This window comes from Mus musculus, chromosome 3, assembly GCF_000001635.26.
Source record: "Mus musculus strain C57BL/6J chromosome 3, GRCm38.p6 C57BL/6J".
In the NCBI taxonomy this organism is placed as follows: Eukaryota; Metazoa; Chordata; class Mammalia; order Rodentia; family Muridae; genus Mus; species Mus musculus.
In genome coordinates, this window is record NC_000069.6 from 144,878,754 (window position 1) to 144,896,707 (window position 17,954).

The following is a 17,954-nucleotide window of genomic DNA, read 5'->3' on the forward strand; positions in this document are numbered from 1 at the left end:
GAGAGGAGAGAAGGAGAAAAGAGAGAGAGGGGAGATAAAGGCAGTAGAGAGAGATTACATTTGGGTTTAGGTTTTCATAACTCTTAAAGTTTATATTTTGCTAATAAAAGGGCTTTTATATTTAATGGTACTCATTGCTGTACCATTTTTTATTCCACAGCATGTCAAATCAATGAAACATTATGGAGCATATGCCACAGTCACAGTAAACTAGGATTTGATTTTCAGTACTTGGGGAGTCAAAGGTCTCACATTTTAGTTTATGGCTTGCCAAGTACCAAACCTGTCAACAGCCTAATCAGATATACAGAACTCTGCTGTATAGATATTTTGAGAGTGAAACTTTAGGGAGAAAAAAAAAAACGGACTAAAAATGCTCCTGAAAAGTTGATATTAAAAAAAGATATAGATATGCTATTGTCGATTATGGAGGTTACGTCGGCTACTGAATCAAGAATTTGTTGATTTTGAGAAAATTTAAATGACTTCGAATAAGTACCTTAAATTAAGCCACTTGTTAATGTCACAAAGCTAATAGAGGAATCAAGATTTGGAGCCAAGTGTTTCTGTTCCAATCTGATTATTTAATAGAGTATAGAGTTACGTGTCACAAACATGCAATGCTTTAACCAAATTCTCCACCTGAATCTCCATATTCATCTTGTTTTCTTCCCAGTACAAAGTCAGGGGTGAAGTGGATGTATTCTGCTTTCTCTTCACACTGTGTGAACTGCCTGGTGTAGGGCTCATCTCTGCCCATGAAGGCGGGAGGTGCCACTTTAATGTCAGCCTGAGAATGTTTAAAACGATCGTTAACACTTGAAGAACAGAAAAGACAGTAGTAAGCAAAACTCTGAATCAATAACTGTGTAGCAAAGCTAGCAAGCACAACAAAATACATTTTTGTTGTTGTTAAAAGAAAAATTGATACTTACATGCTTGTAACTCTCCCGTTTTGGCCTTCTGTAATGGGGACTGTCTTTCCAACTCTCAGGAATTAATATAGATACATTTTTGAAGAAAAATCTTTTTTCTGTAGCTTCAAAAAGGTATGTAGATGCTTTAGTCACCATTTCCTATTATAAAAGTGAAATAGATATGTAAAAATGATAATAAAAATGGAATCAAGCCTTCCGGTCTGCGGCAGCACCGGGTTACCTTGGGCGCAGAGTTGGTGGACACCCCCAAGGTCCCTAGAGGACTCTCCACGTGATCTTAGGACCAACGGTGAGTGGAACACAACTTCTGTTCCATTCCAATCACTCAGGACTTGAGACAGCATTAGGGAAGCAGAAAACCCAGCCTGACCAGGGTCACAAGTCCCTTCTGGTCGGCGCCAGCACCTGGTCACCTTGGGCATGGAGTTGTTGGACACACCCAAGGTCCCTAGAGGACAGCTTCTGAGGCAGACCCCGTTTCAGGCTCCAGACATCTGGGCACCTTCCCTGCCAGAGGTGAGGTGTGCACCCTGCCCAGGAGGGCTTTGTTGGAGCACCTGGGGGAGCCACCTTTGTTCCCGGATCCCTCCAAGATGAGTCTACGCAGGTGAGAGTGTGGAATACAGAAGCTAACAGCCTCTGGGACAGGCCCTGTTTCGGGCCTTCATCTTCTGCCAGGAGGCAGGTCCAAATGCCAGATATCTGTGTACCTTCCCTGCAAGAGGAAAGCTTGCCTGCAGAGAGTGCTCTGACCACTGAAACTCAGTGGAGATCTAGTCTCCCAGGTCTGCTGATAGAGGCTAACAGAATCATGAGAGGAACAAGCTCTAACCAGAGAAAACTATAACAACTAACTCCAGAGATTATCAGATGGTGAAAGGCAAATGTAAGAATCTTACTAACAGAAACCAAGACCACTCACCATCATCAGAACACAGCACTCCCACCTCACCCAATCCTGGACACCCCAACACACCCGAAAGCCTAGACCCGGATTTAAAAGCATATCTCAAGATGATGGTAGAGGACATCATGAAGGACTTTAATAACTCACTTAAAGAAATACAGGAGAACACTGCTAAAGAGTTACAAGTCCTTAAAGAAAAACAGGAAAACACAACCAAACAGGTAGAAGTCCTTAAAGAAAAACAGGAAAACACATCAAAACAGGTGGTGGAAACGAACAAAACCATACTAAACCTAAAAAGGGAAGTGGACACAATAAAGAAAACCCAAAGTGCATCAATGCTGGAGATAGAAACAATAGGAAAGAAATCTGGAACCATAGATGTGAGCATCAGCAACATAATACAAGAGATGGAGAAGAGAATCTCAGGTGCAGAAGATTCCAGAGAGAACATCTGCACAACCTTCAAAAAATGCAAATTGCAAAAAGGCCCTAATTCAAACCATCCATGAAATCCATGACACAATGAGAAGACCAAACCTATGGATAATAGGAGTAGATGAGAATGAAGATTTTCAACTTAAAGGGCCAGCAAATATCTTCAACAAAATTATAGAAGAAAACTTCCCAAACATAAAGAAAGAGATGCCCATGAACATACAAGAAGCCTACAGAACTCCAAATAGACTGGACCAGAAAAGAAATTCCTCCTGACACATAATAATCAGAACAACAAATACACTAAATATAGATAGAATATTAAAAGCAGTAAGGGAAAAAGGTCAAGTAACATATAAAGTCAGGCCTATCAGAGTTACACCAGATTTTCACCAGAGACTCAGAAAGCCAGAAGATCCTGGACAGATGTTATACAAACACTAAGAGAACACAAATATCAGCCCAGGCTACTATACCCAGCCAAACTCTCTACCATAGATAGAGAAGCCAAAGTATTCCACGACAAAACCAAATTCACACATTATCTTTCCACGAATCCAGCCCTTCAAAGGATAACAACAGAAAAAAAAATACAAGGACGGAAACCACGGCCTAGAAAAAACAAGAAAGTAATCCTTCAACAAACCTAAAAGAAGACAGTCACAAGAACAGAATGCCAACTCTAACAACAAAAATAATAGGAAACAACAATTACTTTTCCTTAATATCTCTTAATATCAATGGACTCAATTCCCCAATAAAAATACATAGACTAACAGAATGGCTAACAGGACCCAACATTTTGCTGCCTACAGGAAGCCCATCTCAGGGAAAAAGACAGACACTACCTCAGAGTGAAAGGCTTGTAAACAATTTTCCAAGCAAATGGTCTGAAGAAACAAGCTGGAGTTGCCATTCTAATATCTAATAAAATCGACTTCCAACCCAAAGTCATCAAAAAAGACAAGGAGGGACACTTCATACACATCAAAGGTAAAATCTTCCAAGAGGAACTCTCAATTCTGAATATCTATGCTCCAAATAGAAGGGCAGCTACATTCATTAAAGAAACTTTAATAAAGTTCAAAGCACACATTAATCCTCACACAATAATATTGGGAAACTTCAAAACACCACTTTCATCAATGTACAGATGGTGGAAACAGAAACTAAACAGGGACACAGTGAAACTAACAGAAGTTATGAAACAAATGGATTTAACAGATATCTACAGAACATTTTATCCTAAAACAAAGGATATACCTTCTTCTCAGCACCTCATGGTACCTTCTCCAAAATTGACCATATAATTGGTTATGAAACAGGCCTCACCAGATAAAAATATATTGAAATTGTCCCATGCATTCTATCAGATCAGCACGGACTAAGGCTGATCTTCAATAACAACATAAATAATAGAAAGCCAACATTCACGTGGAAACTGAACAGTACTCTTCTCAATGATACCTTGGTCAAAGAAGGAATAAAGAAAGAAATCAAAGACTTTTTAGAGGTTAATGAAAATGAAGCCACAACATACCCAAACTTATGGGACACAATGAAAGCATTCCTAAGAGGAAAACTCATAGCTCTGAGTGCCTCCAAAAATAAACTAGAAAGAGCAAACACTAGCAGCTTGACAACACACCTAAAAGCTCTAGAACAAAAGGAAGCAAATTCAACCAAGAGGAGTAGAAGGCAGGAAATAATCAAACTCAGGGGCGAAATCAACCAAGTGGAAACAAGAAGAACTATTCAAAGAATCAACCAAATAAGGAGCTGGTTCTTTGAGAAAATCAACAAGATAGATAAACCCTTAGCCAGACTCACTATAGGTAACAGGGACACCATCCTAATTAACAAAATCAAAAATGAAAAGGGAGACATAACAACAGATCCTGAAGAAATCCAAAACACCATCAGATCCTTCTACAAAAGGCTATACTCAACAAAACTGGAAAACCTGGATGAAATGGGCAAATTTCTAGACAGATACCAAGTACCAAAGTTAAATCAGGATCAGGTTAATTATCTAAACAGTCCCATATCCTCTAAAAATATAGAAGTAGTCATTAATAGTCTCCCAACCAAAAAAAAAAAAAAAAAAAAAAAAAAAAGCCCAGGACCAAATGGGTTAAGTTCAGAGTTCTATCAGACCTTCAAAGAAGATCTAATTCCAGTTCTTCAGAAACCATTCCACAAAATAAAAGCAGAAAGTACTCTACCCAATTCATTATATGAAGCCACAATTACTCTGATACCTAAACCACAGAAAGACCCAACAAACATAGACAACTTCAGGCCAATTTCCCTTATGAATATCGATGCAAAAATACTCAATAAAATTTTCACTAAGCGAATCCAAGAACACATTAAAACAATCATCCATCCTGACCAAGTAGGTTTTATTCCAGGGATGCAGGGATGGTTTAATATATGGAAATCCATCAACATAATCCAGTATATAAACAAACTCAAAGACAAAAACTACATGATCATCTCGTTAGATGTGGAAAAAGCATTCGACAAGATCCAATACCCATTCATGAAAAATGTCTTGGAAAGATCAGGAATTTGAGGCCCATACCTAAACATGATAAAAGCAATCTACAGCAAACCAGTAGCCAACATCAAAGTAAATGGTGAGAAGCTGGAAGAAATCCCGCTAAAATCAGGGACTAGACAAGACTGCCCACTTTCTCCATATCTATTTAACATAGTATTTGATGTCATTGCCAGAGCAATTGGACAACAAAAGGCGATCAAGGGGATACAAATTGTAAAGGAAGAAGTCAAAAATATCACTTTTTGCAGATGGTATGATAGTATATGTAAGTGACCTTAAACTTCCACCAGAGAACTCCTAAACCTGATAAACAGCTTCAGTGAAGTAGCTGGATATAAAATTAACTCAGCCTTTCTCTACACAAAGGATAAACAGGCTGAGAAAGAAATTAGGAAAACAACACCCTTTAAAATAGTCACAAATAATATAAAATACCTTGGTGTGACTCTAACTAAGGAAGTGAAAGATCTGTATGATAAGAACTTCAAGTCTCTGAAGAAAAAAAATTAAAGAAGATCTCAGAAGATGGAAATATATCCCATGCTCATGGATTGGCAGGATCAATACAGTAAAAATGGCTATCCTGCCAAAAGCAATCTACAGATTCAATGCAATCCCCATCAAAATTCCAACTCAATTCTTCAACGAATTAGAAAGGGCAATCTGCAAATTTATCTGGATTAACAAAAAACCGAGGATAGCAAAAACTCTTCTCAATGATAAAAGAACCTCTGGTGGAATCATCATGCCTGACCTAAAGCTGTACTACAGAGCAATTGTGATAAAAACTGCATGGTACTGGTATAGCGACAGACAAGAAGACTAATGGAATAGAATTGAAGATCCAGAAATGAACCCTAACACCTATGGTCACTTGATCTTTGACAAGGGAACTAAAACCATCCAGTGGGAAAAAGGCAACATTTTCAACAAATGGTGCTGGCACAACTGGCGATTATCATGTAGAAGAATGTGAATCGATCCATTCCTATCTCCTTGTACTAAGGTCAAATCTAAGTGGATCACTGAACTCAACATAAAACGTGAGACAGTGAAACTAATAGAGGAGAAAGTGGGGAAAAGCCTTGAAGATATGGGCACAGGGGAAAAATTCCTGAACAGAACAGCAATGGCTTGTGCTGTAAGATCGAGAATTGACAAATGGGACCTAATGAAACTCCAAAGTTTCTGCAAGGCAAAAGACACCGTCAATAAGACAAAAAGACCTCCAACAGATTGGGAAAGGATCTTTACCTATCCTAAATCAGATAGGGGACTAATATCCAACATATATAAAGAACTCAAGAAGGTGGACTTCAGAAAATCAAATAACCCCATTAAAAAATGGGGCTCAGAACTGAACAAAGAATTCTCACCTGAGGAATACCGAATGGCAGAGAAGCACCTGAAAAAATGTTCAACATCCTTAATCATCAGGGAAATGCAAATCAAAACAACCCTGAGATTCAACTTCACTCCAGTCAGAATGGCTAAGATCAAAAATTCAGGTGACAGCAGATGCTGGCGAGAATGTGGAGAAAGAGGAACACTCCTCCATTGTTGGTGGGATTGCAAGCTTGTACAACCACTCTGGAAATCAGTCTGGCGGTTCCTCAGAAAATTGGACATAGTACTACCAGAGGATCCCACAATACCTCTCCTGGGCATATATCCAGAAGATGCCCCAACTGGTAAGAAGGACACATGCTCCACTATGTTCATAGCAGCCTTATTTATAATAGCCAGAAGCTGGAAAGAACCCAGATGCCCCTCAACAGAGGAATGGATACAGAAAATGTGGTATATCTACACAATGGAGTAGTACTCAGCTATTAAAAAGAATGAATTTATGAAATTCCTAGGCAAATGGATGGACCTGGAGGGCATCATCCTGAGTGAGGTAACCCAATCACAAAGGAACTCACACAATATGCACTCACTGATAAGTGGATATTAGCCCAGAAACTTAGGATACCTGAGATATAAGATTCAATTTGCAAAAGACATGAAACTGAAGAAGAATGAAGACCAAAGTGTGGACACTTTGCCCCTTCTTAGAATTGGGAACAAAACACCCATGGAAGGAGTTACAGATACATCGTTTGGAGCTGAGATGAAAGGATGGACCATCTAGAGACTGCCATATCCGGGGATCTATCCCATAATCAGCCTCCAAACGCTGACACCATTGCATACACTAGCAAGATTTTGCTGAAAGGACCCAGATATAGCTGTTTCTTGTGAGGCTATGCTGGGGCCTAGCAAACACAGATGTAGATGTTCACAGTCAGCTATTGGATGGATCACAGGGCTCCTAGTGGAGGAGCTAGAGAAATTACCCAAGGAGCTAAAGAGGTCTGCAACCCTATAGGTGGAATAACTATATGAACTAACCAGTACCCCTGGAGCTCGTTTCTCTAGCTGCTTATGTATCAGATTATGGCCCAGTCGGCCATCATTGGAAAGAGAGACCCATTGGTCTTGCAAACTTTATATGCTGCAGTACAGGGGAACGCCAGGGCCAAGAAGTGGTAGTGGGTGGGTAGCGGAGTGGGAGGGAGGGTATGGAGTACTTTTGGGATAGCATTGGAAATGTAAATGAAGAAAATACGTAATAAATTTAAAAAAAAGAATGGAATCAAGTCTCAGGTGCACTTCTATGGCAAACCCTGTTAAGCTGTTACTACAAAATCAGCTTGTCATCAAGCTCATTCCTCAGCAGGCCCTGCCCATCCTTCTAACCTGACCTCTGTCAATCCATGACTTGCCTCACTCTGCACTTGGAAAGGCTTCTGTGTCTCCATCATTTCACCTCACAAGACAGCTTGAGGCACATACTTGGTGAATACAATAATTGATTTATACAGCTATATACCTGGAGTTTAGAGTCATTTATTTGGTTTTAATATTTGTGTGTACACCTTTTGGTTGGCTTATGGAATGTCTGGAGCCTGGTTACTTTACCCTTAGTAGACTAAAGACACTCCTAATTTCAAGAAATGAACCAAAAATAGCCCTAGCCGATGCAAATAAGGAGACTATCCCAACAGCCCTTTTTTTCTATACTCTTGGAAGACATATGAAGGTTGGACACTTGGAGGGCAAGGTAATAGAAATTCCATAGCACATGTAAAAAAAAAAATGACCACAGAATTGTTACTCTTCCTTCAGTGTGAAAATACAAATTGTCTCCCATTATCTTGAGTCCAAAACTACTGCAATTTGTTAGAAGATTTCTCTCTCCACATATTCAATGTCTAATAAAGAGAAACACAGATGACAATCAATTAAGGTGACTGTTCCTTCTAACCAGGTCACTCAGAGGGAAGGAAAACACAAACAAATAGAAAAGAAAAGAAAAGTAAACAAAAACAAAAATATGTTCATTTCATGGGAGCCATCTGGGTCTCCACTGCTTTTGTCTATCAGGACCCTCTGATTCTTTCAGCTTTATGATAAGCCCACTGCTCCTGAAGGCCTCCAGCTCTCACCCTGCTGCCCTCTGAGAGTCCAGCACTCTGACTCACATGCATTTTAAAGAGTCAGCTAGCTGATTAGAGACTAGTTGGGAGATTAGTCAGAGTGTCAGAGTCCAGAGAATGAAGGTCCAGTGCAGGAAGTATGTGGCCACTCTACAGTGGCTCAGAAGCTGTTTAGCACACACAGAAGGAGGATAAAATAACTCTCTTTTTCCCTGGATGCCTCTTTTCAACATGAGAGATATTTAGGCTTCCATGGCTCTCTTATGTAGCAGTGAGTTTGTAGGCCATGGAGAGTTAACAATCAGAGATCCTGTAGGAAACTTTCATCTTCAGAGATATCCAGGTGCCTAATAGTGGTTTCTTAATGTCTCCTAATCAGAAGTCTTATGGTTTTCCTTCTAAGTCCTCCCCAGAATCCCTACAATGTTTTAGATTAAAAAAAACAAACAAAACAAAACAAAACAAAAAAAAACCAAAAAACCCACACACATGAAGTATCAGTGTTTGCAAAAGTGGTCAAGCTTCAAACCCAAAAGGATTCTGAACTCAAAATACAAAGGAAACTTGAAAATGGAGAGTATCAACCCATCAATTATAAGAGTTTTCCAAATCATTGTGTATAAGTAGATAATGGCAAGTCACAATAGTGGCTGATGATAGAGAATTTTGTAAAAGGCTAAGTGTCAAAACCTACTAAACTATAGGCATGTTGGCAAAGGATTGAATTTGTACTTGTAATATTCAATAGAAGACTATGCTGAGAATTCTTTTTTGTCTCTAATAATAGTCTTATCAAATATCCATTTTCTGAATTCAAAAAAGTTTGAAGCCAATCATTTATTCCTCTACACCAAGAATCCACCATTGAGAGTCTGGTCTTTGTATTCTATGGGAAAAATATGTTTTGTCTTTTAGAGTTCAAAGGACACCAGGTACGACACCTCTGAGCTGATGGGTGGGTGATAGAGAATGCATGGCAAGTGGAAGCCAACTGAAATCAGAAGGAAAATTCAGTTCATGCCCAGCAGGGAGCTCAACAACGAGCATTGGGGTCCAGTGAGGACGACCCCAAACCAAGTACAAGAAGTTGTGGATGTTGCTCCTGAGGACGTGAGAAATGATCATGTAGCTGAAATGGCAGTCTTTACATGGAATGTTGGAGTTGGAAGAGACTTTAGCAACCTAAAGTCCTAGGATTAGTGAGGGGGCCTCTCCCTCTGTTTGCAACCACTTGGTGGGCTCACACCCTCCACACAGTGATCGTCTCTAATTTTCATTTAAGTACACATTTTACATCTCCCCATGGATTCAGAGGTCTGTCTCTTCTACATGGATGTCAAAAAGGACTTCAATCTGTAACCACCTCGAGCTCCTCCTCCTCCCCAGGCACAGCTCTTTGTTATAGCTTCCCTTCCCAGCTGATGAAAGTTCTCTACAAGTAGTTAAGCCAAAGTTGGAAAGTTTGCCTTGCCTCTTAACATTTCCTCTCTACCTTCTCCATTCCACACAAGAATAAATCAACAAGAATGTTGTCTTTCATGCTTTCCAAATATGTTCAGCATCACTTGAATCACTCCTCACACCTCCTTGTCCCAGGCAACACTCCTGTTCATAACCACAGCCTGGCTCCTTCTTCACCCCTATCCTACATTCATACAGTGATGTGATATGAGTGAGCCTTCTATGGTTGCAGGTAGACAGAGTGGTTCATAAAATATACACCAAAGTGTCCACATCCTCCACTAAGCTCTTTCCTGCAGTCTCATCACTCAGAGGGAACATAAAGATGCACTTTCCAGTGGTCTGGGCTCTGCCACTGTGGGTGAGCCTCTCCCAGGTTCATTGTAAGTCAGGCATCCCTCCTCAAGCTTATTCAGTTTCCTTGATTACACAGCTGCTATCACCCACATAAGGCTCTCATCTTGGTGTCTGCTGACATGTCACATTATGAGTGGGGCTTCTCAAGGGCTTCCCTGCAGGAAACAGTGACTTACACTCTTGCCTGTTACAGCTGTACTCTGCTCTGTCTTGTTCTTCTGAGGCAGCGTGCTCCACAGTAACCTACTAACCTCATACCTACTCTCCTACTCACTCTGATATTCCTGATGTCCCGGAAAAGAAGGCATACCTATATTTCCTTTCTCTTTTCAGTTACTTTTCTTTCCTCAATGGTATCACAAGCATATGTGTATGCATGCACAATAATTAAAAAAAATTACAAAAACAGAATGAGAATCCAACTTCTAAATGACAGACAAGGAAGCTGAGATCACAGAGGCTCTCTGCTTTGTCTTTGATCTTACGGTGAGAAGATCATATCTCTTCTAGAACCTCTAGAACCTTCATCTGGAACGTGTTAGAGCCTTCATCTCACTCCATGCCTTCCAAAACTGTCTGCTCTGTTTTCAAACTTCTCAAAGCATTCAGAGGTTTCCATAGTAACTCTTACTATTACTATTAACATAACTTAAATAGCAGAAAGCCCAATTTTCTTACCTTCATGCGTTCAATTATTGTTGTATCTTCTGGCACAGCAGGATCAATGGCAATAATGATGTCTTCATAACCATTCTCATTCAGCTTTATCAAGGAAGTGTCTGACATCTGAAGCAGGTACAGGAGGAGGAGGAGGAGGAAAACAGGCCCCCTGGAGGTTGCCATCCTTCTAGCCTGGTTGCCCAGAGGCCTTTCCTTCTCTGTGTCTCTTGGCAGGTCTATATATACTCCTAAACATCACCTGTTAGCTGATTGAGGATGGTGACTGTTGAAAGGTCAATGCTAATGTACAGGAAACACACAACCAGGTTATATAATAGTTTTTTTTTTCCGGTTTGGTAATGGTTAAAGTGATCAGAAAATTATAAAATACATAGCATCCTCTCTTCTTGAGACATAATACATTGCTTTCCATTTTCAGTTAATTTCCTAAGCATACACACAGAGGTTGTGACCCTATATAATAGCGTCATAAAATAAAGCCACAATAAATTGTAGAGAAATTCTAAAGTCCTGCCTCCATTTTAAAGAGCAAATCACTTATTACCTATTCTCTCTGTCATCTATACAATAGTGATACAAATAAAATGCTAGGTAAAATGAGCTTGAAACACAAGGCTGTAAAGCATCTGCTACATTTAAGGAGATTTGATAAAGTCAAGTTATCACAGTAAACAAGCAAGCAAACAGACCACCCCTACTATACAGGAATAGAACTTGTTTTTCTATGTCTTACTTTGCTGGTCACTGTTGAGGAAGGATAAACAATATAAATCTTAATTAGATGGTAGTCTGCTCCTGACTGGAAATTCCTGTTTTTCTGGTCTTTGGTACCATGGCTGGAAGAGCATTAGGGCTGATTTGTTCCTCTGACTTCTGCATGCCTTAGACCTTGGTTAGAACGCAGAAGCCTCTACTCCCCTGGCAGCTGCCAGCTCCTTTTTACAATGCAGATGAGATGTATGTAGAGAGTTGTATAAGAGGGCTAGCTGCCTTTTCTAAAGCACGGGTGACACCTCAGCTTTACAGTGCTGGTCTCACAGAGTTTGGATATCTTCTGTGAAATGTGATGTGGGCTTGCAATAGATACTGAGACTCCTTCACTGCCAGAGTGTCCTAGGCTATGTATGCTCTAGAAGGTTAGGTTCTGGGACTTGTGGCTGTGTAGCCTGCACTGAGGCTTACAAGTCATGGCCTTGCCTACATCTTCAAGGGTATTGAACACTGCTCCACCTTAGCCAACCGTTGATAGATGTCAGAGAGCCATAGGAAACAGCCTGGTGACTGCCAGCTGGGCAAAGACACAGCTGGAGGAAAGGATCATGTGACTAGAAAATAGCCATAAGTTTCTCAGGAATAATGCTTCTATGCCCCAGTAACATGGTAATGTCAGGTTCAAATATTGATTGTGGGCACTGTTTTTGTTTTTAAATTAGATATTTTCTTTATTTACATTTCAAATGTTATCCCCTTTCCTGGTTTCCCTTCCCAAACCCCCTATCCCTGTTATGAAACAGTTTCCTTGACATTGAGACATTCTATACTGCTGGGAAGCTCCTTAAGGAGAAAGGTAAACAAGTCAGACTACTTTCAGGAACTCCCTAAAACTGAGCAGATCCACCATGCCCCTCTCTGCCAGAGTAAACAATTAAAGTTGACAGTCCCACCCAGAGGAAGTGAAACTGAGTTGCAAAGATTTTTTTCAAAGGATAAAAGTTACAAAGACTTTGAGATTGGACTAGCTGCCTGGAAGAAGTAGAGATCAGACAGACCAGCTGCCTAGAGGAAATAGAGACCAGCCAGGCTGCCTGTAAGACTTTTAGACCAGAGTCACTGGTGGTGGCGCTCGCCTTTAATCCCAGCACTTGGGAGGCAGAGGCAGGCGGATTTCTGAGTTCAAGGCCAGCCTGGTCTACAAAGTGAGTTCCAGGGCAGCCAGGGCTACACAGAGAAACCCTGTCTCGAAAAACAACAACAACAACAAAAACAAAACAAACAAACAAAAAAAGAAATGATTTGCAACTTGACTGTGCAATAAGATCCAGGTTTCCAGCTTTGTGAGCTGTCATCCACGCTGAGCTGGGCCCTGGTGATGCAGATATCTTTGAGTCATTTCTGGTCCTGTAAGTAACCCCAATAAAATTCATTGGTTCACCAAGTCGAAATTTGGTGGTATCCATACTTTGGTCTCGTATGGGATCCCTTTCAGGGATGAGTAAATGTGTTTCAAACAACAGTCCTCAAATCTGACTTTCACACTTAGTGGGGCAGGAACCATAACTGGTGTCTAAATAGGGACCTGATAGAACCGGAGATGAGTTAGGGAAGAGCAAGTGCATGGCCCTGGATAAGGACGGCACGGCCCGTTACTGAGTTGGAGATGCCTGAGATGGAGCGTCCCTGGAGAAAATTCCAAAACAGTTGACATTTCCTGTATGGTGCGTGTTCTTGTGCCTTTGTGCCATGAGAGTGGTTATATGGTTCTTGCTGTAGGTAGTGAGACACACAACTAAGGCTGAGCCATCAGGATTAGAGATAAGTCCAACCTTTAGTAGAAAAAGAGAGGAAAAATATGTAATCCAGCATGCAGATGGGGGCATTAACTGGTGTATCAGGAAATTATCAGCACTTGAATTGCTAGAATTAGGGAAGACTTGGCAACAAGCAATGAAGGAGCCTGGCATTTCAGACTGAGGGACACAGGAGCAGGTGGGATCAATCTAACTGCTGTGGAGGCAGAAAAACTAAGGAATATAGCTTTTCATGCCCTCCTTAAGGCAAAGGCTGTATAACCTGAGACAGTATGAAAAAGAGCAGTCCCTGATGGACTGGTTTATTAAAGCCATTAGAAACATTTGGAAGTCCCCATAAATATCAGGAACGGGAGTACCATAGAGGAGGGGCAGGTGGTATTGAGGGAACTAGGAATAAGTTTGGGTGTATTTGAACCCTAGCTCACTGGGCCAGACAGAGCTCTGTTTATAGAGGAGTTAAACAAAGGTTGATCCAGAAGGGACCTCAAGGCTACTATGGAGTGTTTGTGGCTGAGTCCTTTGGTAGAGCAAGATCTTTATAAAGCAGGAAAGGCTATGGCAGATCTCAGTGACTTAGAACAACATGTGATGAGTGTCCTCAAAGTAAAAGAGCCACCCAGAGGAGATCATCAAAAGGTAAAGTATGTGGCAGGATTTTTGTCAAACTGAAGTTCTTAAGAAAAACTGATAGAAAGGAAAACTGTGTGCTTAGGAGCTTCTGCCTAAGGAGGCAACATCCTTGACAGAATGCAGGTGAAGAGCATCAAGCCTGTCCCAGGAGGGGGTTAACCCCCACCCCACCCCCACTAAAGAGGGTACATTTTCTTTCAGCAAAAGATCATGCTATGGATGTAGACTGTTAGCTCAGCTAGAAACTCCCCCAACAGCAAGGTATGGTGAGTGGGGAGGCTACACCCACTGTGCCAATCCAGGGCTACTATGCCCCAGGGAGCCAGAGGTACAGTGGGAAAGCAGGGCTGCATTAACCTTTGGCCCTGAGTGGGTCTGAGCAGACTAAGTCAGACCCACTGAGTTGATCAGGTGGGGAGAAATGTAGGGAGGCTCCCAGGACGAGCTCCAGGTCATGTAAACATAGTTCAGAATCACCTAGGATTTCAGAGAACAAATTAAGTTAACACCTCCTATCTATGTATATTAGTCAGGGTTCTCTAGAGTCACAGAACTTAAGGAATACCTCTCTATATTGAGGGGCTCTATTGAGATGACTTATAGTCTGTAGTCAATTAACCCAACAACTGTCAGCTGTAAATGGGAAGTCCATGAATGTAGTAGTTGCTCAGTAGTTGTTTCTACTGGTCCTCTGTAGATGTAGGTTCCAATAGATGTGCTGGCAAATAAGTGTAATCAGGTGAAGAAGAGCGAATCTTCTTTCTTCAGTTGTCCTTATGTAGGCCTCCTGCAGAAGGTGTGGCCCAGATTAAAGGTGTGTACCACCAGGCCTGGATCTGTGGCTTGCCTTGTCCCAGGCTGACTTTTAACTCAGAGAGCTCCTTGCTTCCGTCTCCTAGGATTAAAAGGCATGCACTACCTTGCCTGAGCCTAAGCTTTTCATGGCCACTATGCTTCAAGATCTCCAGCTAAGATCCAGGTCAGAAACGTGTGTCTTCCAGCCTCAAGATCTGGATCACACGTGAGCCCTCCAATTCTGGATTGTGGTTCATTCAGGATATAGTCAAGTTGACAACCAGGAATAGCCACTACACTATGCTATGTATCTGACCTTGATTTTTGGAGGAAGCAAATGATACAAATGGATGGAACCTGTTCATGCTGTATTAGACCTCACTAATTTCAACTTTAGTTATCTTCTTAGTTGTGAACTTCTGTGCTCACTCGACACTTGCTGAGGACAGATGACAACAGACTTTCAGAGTGTTTCACCAAGGTTATCTTTGGAACACCACTGTTCTGTTATTGGTGTTGCCTCGGAATGTTGCCTCATCCTGCACATCCTTGGAAAAGGTTCTGTTATTTAGACATAGTTTTAACCCCGTAGAATTTTGCAGATTTGGAAAGCCATTGATGAGACAACCATGTACTTCTAACTCCCTTACAGTCAGTCCTACCTGGGCTGGGTTAATTAAGAGGAAACATGTTATAAACAGTAGCTTCAAAGTTTATATCCAAAAGGTATACACTTCTGTAAGGTCATTGAATAATATTCCCAGTGCCTGGGGTGGGTCATCATCTTCTGAGTTGCTAGCCAGGGAAGTGTCTGCAGTCCCACAGATCATAAAGCTGTTGCTACTGCTCTTGGTTGTATGCTAGACCCTACTGTTGATGACACTACACATCCATGCTTTAACTTAGAACATGGAGAAATTAAGCTGGGTCTGAACTGGAAACTTGCATCCTGCTGACTGGCTTTCATAGTGCCAGAGGGGGCTGTGCTGGCTGCAGGTGAACTGTCACCACACTTCGACTTGGCTATGAACTCTGTGTTCTAAAATGCCAACACACAAGATTGCATGTGCCTGCTTGGGCAAAAGTGGCTTGGCTGTTGTGGGCAAGACCAACATCCTTCTGATTGGATCTAAGGCTAGCTCCACAAAACAGGATTCAAGCCTATTACTGTGAGCCAGAGCAAAACCTGTAGCCGGGGACGTCATAGGTTCCACTGGGAAAACAACTTCTGTGGTTTTTCTAGATGGATGTGATATGCCTGTCAAATTCGCTTCTGAACTCGTGTTTACTCCCGTAGGCTTTATCGACCTCACTCATAACCACTGGGGAGCTCCTGAGATCAAATGACTGTTATTGTGTTGTGGTGGCCTGTTTTTTAGTCATAGGTGGATGTCTATAGTCATGCCTTCCAAGGCTCAGGGATCATTGAAGATGATGGGACAGAAAGAATGTAAGTAAGAGCCGGGGGAAGGAGTGGAGTTTTGTGTAACAGTTTCCTCCCAGATTGAAACATTCCATCCTGCTGGGCTGCTGCTTTGTCTTCTGGCTACCACAAGATGACCAGGCTTCCTGTGCCACACACATCCACTATCACCATATATTGTGTGGCCACTGGCTTGAAGGCACATGTGTGCCAAGTGACTGGAAACTTTTCAGTCGCTTTTCTCATTCCTCCCCCTTCACATTAATGGGAAACTGACAAACGAAGTTTTATGTCAACCTGACCCAAGCTAGACACATTCAAGAACAAATAACTTCAATGAGAAGGAAACGCCGCCACCAGATTGGCCTGTGGGGGGCATTTTCCTGATTAATAATTGAATTAGGTAGGTCCAGCCCACTGAGCGCACAGCCACCCCTGGACTGATATTTCTGGGTGGTATAAGAAAACAGGGTGAGCAAGTAAGCAGCACTCCTCCATGGCCTCTGCATCAGTTCCTGCCTCCAACTATGTTTCTGCTTTGAGTTTCTTCCTTGACTTCCTTGGATAACGGACTGAGATGTTGAACTGTTAGCTGAATTAACCTCTGTCTCCCAGAGTTGTTTTTTTGGTGATAGTGTTCTATCATGCCAATAATACACATAGCTACTCAGAACAATGAGACAGGACAGGTATTAACTTTGTTGAACAGGTGAGGAAAATGGCCTTGAGAATAGATGAACCCCTGGGGTTAAGTGGCTATGGTGAGTTGAGCTGTGGGGTCTTAGCCCTTCAGCCTCATAAGAACTCAAACTTCCTTTATAAGCATGCAGACTATGCTCTTATTTGTGTGCCTTAATCACACTCTTTGAACACACACAGACAAAAATCGCTTCTAACTTTACAAGGGTTAAAAAGCAATAGAGAAGTTGTGGAACAATATGAACTAACCAGTTCTTGTGCACGCTTGACTCGCCAGCAAGAATGACGCCACAACAGGATCCTTCTGCACACGTTTATTGGGAGAGCTTGATTGCAGAGGCGAAAAGACCCTGAGCCCAGAACTGGTGCTGCTTATATAGGCCTAGGAGAGGCGTATCCCACACCCGGATTGGTTATGCTTACCACCTCATTTGCATGTCTCTCATCTGATTGGTTAACATGTCTCTCATCTGATTGGTTAATATGTCTCTCATCTGATTGGTTAACATGTCTCTCATCTGATTGGTTAATTCTCAAAACCTCATCTTGGCAAAAAAACTTTACTGCATATGTACACATTGGGTTTTTACCCAAACTTATGCGTGGTGGCCAGCGGTAGCCAGCACCACCCTGCAATGGCACATGTGGCTTCCCACAACCAGTACCCCCAGAGCTCATATCTTTAGCTGCATATGTAGCAGAAGATGGCCTAGTCTGCCATCACAGGGAAGAGAGGCCCCTTGGTATTGCAAACTTTATATGCCCCAGTACAGGGGAATGCCACGGCCAAGAAGTGGGAGTGGGTAGGTAGGGGAGCAGGGCGGAAGGAGAGTATAGGGAACTTTCGGGATAGCATTTGAAATGTATATAAAGAAGATGTCTAATAATAAACAAACAAACAAACAAACAAATAAAGAAAGAAAAAAGAAAAAAGAAAAGTTGTGGAGATAGTGCAGAAAGCCTTTGTCTGCCCCAACCAAGTTTTCCTTAGTAGTGATATCTTAATGTTAGTGTGTTCCATTTATCAAACCATCGAGTTGTTGCTG

General features: G+C 41.6%; 1 pseudogene across 1 annotated transcript; it reads right to left on the reverse strand.

Moving 5' to 3' along the window:
• Window positions 1-568: 568 nt before the first annotated feature.
• Window positions 569-17,258, reverse strand: Clca4c-ps (chloride channel accessory 4C, pseudogene; annotated as a pseudogene). The gene is made up of 4 exons (NR_126537.1): window positions 17,158-17,258; window positions 10,828-11,075; window positions 936-1,076; window positions 569-790 (listed from the first exon to the last, which is right to left on the reverse strand). The product of NR_126537.1 is annotated as a chloride channel accessory 4C, pseudogene (transcript).
• Window positions 17,259-17,954: the final 696 nt, after the last annotated feature.